The 6,440-nt window shown below is 38.3% G+C and overlaps 1 pseudogene; it reads right to left on the bottom strand.

Annotated features, from left to right (window-relative positions):
- Positions 1–6,440, bottom strand: part of LOC104994716 — a 73,257-nt pseudogene that overhangs the window by 53,830 nt on the left and 12,987 nt on the right.

The following is a 6,440-nucleotide window of genomic DNA, read 5'->3' on the forward strand; positions in this document are numbered from 1 at the left end:
CATCTAGTCAAGGCTATGGTTTTTCCAGTGGTCATGTAGGGTGTGAGAGTTGGACTGTGAAGAAAGCTGAGCGCCTAAGAATTGATGCTTTTGAATTGTGGTGTTGGAGAAGACTCTTGAGAGTCCCTTGGACTGTAAGGAGATCCAACCAGTCCATCCTAAAGGAGATGAGTCCCAGGTGTTCAATGGAGGGACTGATGCTGAAGCTGAAACTCCAATACTTTGGCCACCTCATGTGAAGAGGTGACTCACTGGAAAAGACTCTGATGCTGGGAGGGATTGGGGGCTGGAGGGGAAGGGGACGACAGAGGATGAGATGGCTGGATGGCATCACCGACTCGATGGACATGGATTTGGATAGACTCTGGGAGCTGGTGATGGACAGGGAGTCCTGGCGTGCTGCGATTCATGGGGTCACAAAGAGTCGGACGCGACTGAGCGACTGAACTGAACTGAACTGAACTGGAGTGTGAGATAAGTGCAATTGTGCAGTAGTTTGAGCGTTCTTTGCCATTGCCTTTCTTTGGGATTGGAATGAAAACTGACCTTTTCTGATTCTTTGGCCACTGCTGAGTGTTCCACATTTGCTAGCATATTGACTGCCACACTTTCACAGCGTCATCTTTCAGGATTTTAAATAGCTCAACTGGAATTCTATCACCTCCACTAGCTTTGTTCATACTGATGCTTCCTAAGGCCCACTTGACTTCACATTCCAGGATGCCTGGCTCTAGGTCAGTGATCACACCATCGTGATTACCTGAGTCGTGAAGATCTTTTTTGGACAGTTCTGTGTATTCTTGCCACCTCTTAGTATCCTCTGCTTCTGTTAGGTCCCTACTATTTCTGTGCTTTATTGAGCCCATCTTTGCATGAAATGTTCCCTTGGTATCTCTAATTTTCTCAAAGAGATCTCTAGTCTTTCCCATTCTATTGTTTTCCTCTGTCTCTTTGCACTGATTGCTGAGGAAGGCTTTCTTATCTCTCCTTGCTATTGCTTGGAACTCTGCATTCCAATGGGGATATCTTTCCTTTACTCCTTTGCTTTTCCCACCCATCTTTTCACAGCTATTTGTAAGGCCTCCTCAGACAGCCATTTTGCTTTTTTGCATTTCTTATTCTTGGGGATGGTCTTGATTCCTGTCTCCTGTACAACGTCAGTTGTACATTGGAGACAATTGTACTGTACCATGTACTTGGCAATTGAGACAGTTCAAAATGGGTATGCGAAACTCAGCAATGAGCAATCTTGTTTCTATCAAAAGCCACAATACTCGGGGGAAAGACAGACATCAAGTAAAGAACTTAAGATAAATTTAATGTGTGTGTTTGTGTATAAACACACATTTTGTAAAGTAAGAGAAATAAACTTACTAACAAGGATCTTTTCTCCAATTTAATAAATGGACATTCACCCCATTTATTTGAACATGTTCCAATTTCAATCGAAGTATTGAGGAGGAATTCTCTACACACAATGAAAGAACACCCAACTTGTTGATTGTGAACAATAATAAGCAAATTTGGAATAACCCGAATTCTGCAATTTCTCTCCTGGCATCCTTAGCTCAATACCATATATTATTTCATTCGAAGCACTGATATTGATTTCACCAAACATCAGTATGGGAATGAACCTGAGGCAGGCTTGAAGCCTGGGTCTGCTGAAAGATGCTTTACCTAGGAAATGTCTTTCAACTCATCCATTCCCACAAAGAACACTCAAGAATGTGCTGGGGTTACCTGCTCCAATTATTTGCTCCCACTAAAAGCTGGCAAGCTGATCCAAAGTTCCTGGATCAGAGACAGGAGGGTGTCATCAGCAGACAAGTCCTTGTAAGGATCTAAGAATGCTTACTTCTATTTGCAAGTGTGCTGTGTTGATTGCTGAATTTCCATATCCTTTGCTAGTACAGAAACTTTACACTCTCAGACTGTCAGGAGACTCTGTCAGTGGCATCACTGGCCTGATACGACAACCAAGCCAACTATCCCCGACATCACTTCATATCACCAGAGCTTTCTCTTACACATCTAGGTGCTCTCCCTAAAATGAGTGAAATTCAAAAAGATGCAGTCTCACTGCCAGCAAAATGTCTAGCTTATATGGGCATGTTTGAAGAGAGGACAGAGACAGCTCACCATGCCACCATTATGAAAGCCCCAGGAGCCCACAATGAGAGATGCAAATTCATATGAAACAAACACATTGTCTTTCTAGTACTTTCTCTCTAGGGTCACTTAGAAATGAAATTTGGAATAGAATGAACACTTCTGGATCATCTATTTTGCATCATGCATTGTGCTAACTACTTAAATCTCTCATTTAATCCTAATAGCCATTCAAAGTATTTTTGTTATTAGTGCCTTTTCACAAATGATTTTCACAAAGATGTTGAAGTGAAGTGAAGTGACTCTTTGCGACCCCATGGACTGTAGCCTACCGGGCTCCTCTGTCCATGGGATTTTCCAGGCAAGAGTACTGGATTGGGTTGCCATTTCCTTCTCCAGATCCCAAAGATGTTAAGTGACTTAATTTCAAAGTCTGAAAGCTACTACATGAAAGAGGCAAAAGTTAAACCCAAATCAGTATATAAATCTTTATGACTTATTTCTTACAACTCTATTTGCTTTCCAAAGGAGTTATACTGACTTAAAATGATACCAGAACCAAAGATAGTCCTCCTTCATTTTTTTGGTGAGAGAACTGGGTAGTTTTAATACCCAACAGGGACTACCATGCCAGGAACCAAATTCTTATATTAAACCAATACCCATTTTCATCTACCCAATCTAACAGTCTATACCAAATCTCTCCTTACCAGTGAGACTGTGTGTAGTCAGTGGAAGAGCAGAAATATTTTATTCAACCTCTACAATATTTTCAAGTATTTGGACTATACAAGTTGCCCTCTACGTTTCAAAATCTATGAATAATCATCTTTCTACAAAATTTCCCAGATTTATGTTAGTTTACTTGGAAGTACTAAATCTTTGAATTTGACTATAAAATGAAGATTCCAAAACAAGTAGTATTTGATTTGATGAAAGCACTGTAACAAAGGATTAAAGACTAAAATTAAAAAAAAAAAAAACTTTAAATTCTATGTACTATGTAGCTACATTAATATTAGAATATGAGAAAATGGTAAAAGCTATCACTTTAAGAGAACTTACTCCAAAAGTACTGTGCCAAATACTTTATAAACGCTTCATTTTGTATCTTCCAAAGTGTTAACTCTATTTTACAAGCAAAGTGACAATGGTAAGAAAGCCCAAGTAACTTGACCAAAGTATTACAGATAGAAAGTGGTAGCTGCTGCTGCAGTTTATACAATTCCAAAGCTTTTATCTCTTATTGTCACAGTTTACTGCCCCCTAATTCCTATCTGGTACACATATCTTTGTCCACAATTCTAAAACCATTGTTGAAACACCTACAGAATTATTTAAACCTATTATTAACTATATCCATAAATTTGTCATAGCTTCTAAAGTAAAATAATTAAAAAGTGCCTAAAGAATTATCATTAGAAAAATTCAAGAAAGGCAACAGATTTTCGTGACGTCCTGAGAGGTCAAAACAGATACTTCACACAACAAAACCTCTATCACTGCTTGGGACTTACTGTTCTTAAATTGATGTAAAGATAGTGAGACCAGGATACCATCATCAGTATTTAAGACAATGTAAATACTGTAAACCCACCAGCCTAAAGGCTGAACCAAATAACCCATTTTCAAAATCATGTTACCTTCAATATTTACTAAGTGGATTATGAATATTATTATTAGAGTCTGCTCTTTAAAGTCTTATTATCAAATAACAGAAAAGATGTAACCATAACTTGAACAATTTAAACTTCTGAAAGGCTAATGTTCCAATGTTTCAAAGTTCTTCATAAAAGAATAATATCTGAAAACTAAGATGAGTAACATCCCCCAAACATGAAATCTTCAATCTATCAGAGTCTGAACCTAAAGACATAACTTTTTAATGTACAAGATGCAGTTAAAAATAACACGTTAGTTGTTCCTGTTGTTTATCAAACACATTCATTAGACTGATTAAAAGGGCAATACAAGAATAATTTTCTACGACACGTCAAATAATAGATGAAGTCTTACCTCCATTGCTAAAACTGCCGTCTGTTGGTCATAGTGATTCAGAAGATTGGGCGTGAAGACAGTGTTATAAAGCAAATCCTGGCACATCCTCAAGGTAATAGGCTCAAAGAAAACAAACTGTGCCTACCTATATGGCCCACAAACATAGTCAAGGGCCACAGATAGCAGACGATCCAACTCATAGCCACGCTTTCTTGATTAAATGGGATTCAGATGATCAGGCCTACTCAATATGTATTTTAGATCTTTGTACACCCGCAGGTCTCAGCTTGAAAGTACTTCTATCTTACTGTTAAGTTCTTCAAACAGAATTACTCTTTGCACCATCAGAGGCTTGTTAGCTTGGTCTCACAAAAGGCGTTTGTTTTTGGTTTCACAATATGGGAAAAGGACATCATCTTGCCTCTTCTTTGCATTTTATTACATCGGGTACCATGTGGCCAACGTGTCAAGTTGATCAACCACTTTCCCAAACAACAGATTCCATCTTAGGAGAAGAGCTATTTCTTCCTTCGACTGAAATATCGGAAAAATAATTTTTTTTTTAAAAATGGGAGAAATTTGCAATTTCCTCTTAAAATATGACAGGCTTCATATTAAAACTTTGATTAGCTCAGTAAAGTTACAGGATACAAAATCGTTGCATTTCTACACACTAACAATCAGCTAATAGAAAGAGAAATTTTAAAATACTGCCTTTGGGACTTTCTGGTGGTCCAGTGATTAAAATTGCACACATCCACTGCTGAGCTCCAGTGCATTCCCTGGTGGAGAACTAAAATTCCAAGTGCTGGTGTGTGGCTAACATCAACAACAATCACAAACTTTGATGAGAGACACCATACTGCCTTACAGATATCAAATACATGAGTATTTCAGAAAAAAATACAACAGTTTCTCTATCTTCTCATTCTTGCTATAGATATACAAAGAATCCATAAATAGCATTTAAAGGAAAGCACTATTTCCTCCCTCAGTTGTTTATAGAACATATAGTTTAATTTCCCATCTACAATGGTAGTTTTTCATTTGTCACAAGACATAATTGATCCATTTTGAAAAACTTGCATGCTGTTGTCCTAAATTTTATTTAAATATCTGTCACACTTAATAACAAGTTATTTAAATGTTATTATATACGTTTTAATCATTACATGATTCAGCAGATGGTATCTGTGAAAGGTGTAAACTATAAAGAAATCAAAAGATATGGATTGAAGCCTCTTTCCAACTATGTGAATCACTTAACTTCTCTGAGCTCAGAATTTTCCTTTCTAAAAATTGCACCTCCCTATCAAAGATGTATGAGTGAATTATAAAATAATGCACTCTATAAAAGGTAAAGCAACATCAAACTTTAGGTAGTTTTATTACTGAATGACAGCGGATACAAAGACCAACTTCTATCAACCAATACTGAACTGGCAAACAGAAGATTCTAAAAGTAGTATCAGGACATTTTCCCAATAATGCTTCATCCTTTTAGATAGTACAAAATTTTAGTACATAGGTAGAGAACACGTTTGACCAACAAATGCTTCAATACACACAGTCAGGCTGCAGAGAAGAGTCAACTCTAGAAAGTTACAGCGTGGAATATGAATGATTTCCAGTTAAGAGTTTCTACCAAGTTTCAGAGTCGGATTTGACACTGCCTTTCCTGGGGGCTTCCCTGGTGGCTCAGACGGTAAAGAATCCACCTGCAATGCTAGAGACATGGGTTCCATCCCTGGGTTGGGAAGATTCCCTGGAGGAGGAAATGGCAACCCACTCAAGTATTCTTGCCTGGAGAATGCCATGGACAGAGGAGCCTGGTAGGCTACAGTCCGTGGGGTCATAGAGAGTTGGATGCAACTTTCACATTGACTTTTTTTCTAGGGACAAAAATATGCATCTCTTTTGGGGCTGGAAGGGTAGGTAGAGTGGAAGGCAGGATTGCTAGGAAAAAAGCGTATTCTAAAACTATCATACTTCCATTTGGTTTTGTAATGATGTTAAGTCTGCTTTTACTTTACTTTTGCTTCACAGATGTCAAATACTTCTGTTTCAAGTACACAACCTCAGCTGGGAAAACATGAGAAAGTCAGGTTCAGAAATTCTCAGAGACCCAGGTTAACAGGACAACTCAAATAGATATTAGGGCCTGTGACAGAGAACTTGAACCGTCTTGGCTAAAGCAGAGAAAGAAACTGTCCTTTGCGCACTACCAATGACAGGGCCCTCTGCATCCCAGGCTTTCATTACTGGGCAGAAAAAACTATTTGGAGAAAGTAAAGCCATGGCTGAATCTTCCCAATTTCCCCCCAAGCATA

Source organism: Bison bison, unplaced genomic scaffold (assembly GCF_000754665.1).
Source record: "Bison bison bison isolate TAMUID 2011002044 unplaced genomic scaffold, Bison_UMD1.0 scf7180017864264, whole genome shotgun sequence".
Classification (NCBI taxonomy): domain Eukaryota; kingdom Metazoa; phylum Chordata; class Mammalia; order Artiodactyla; family Bovidae; genus Bison; species Bison bison.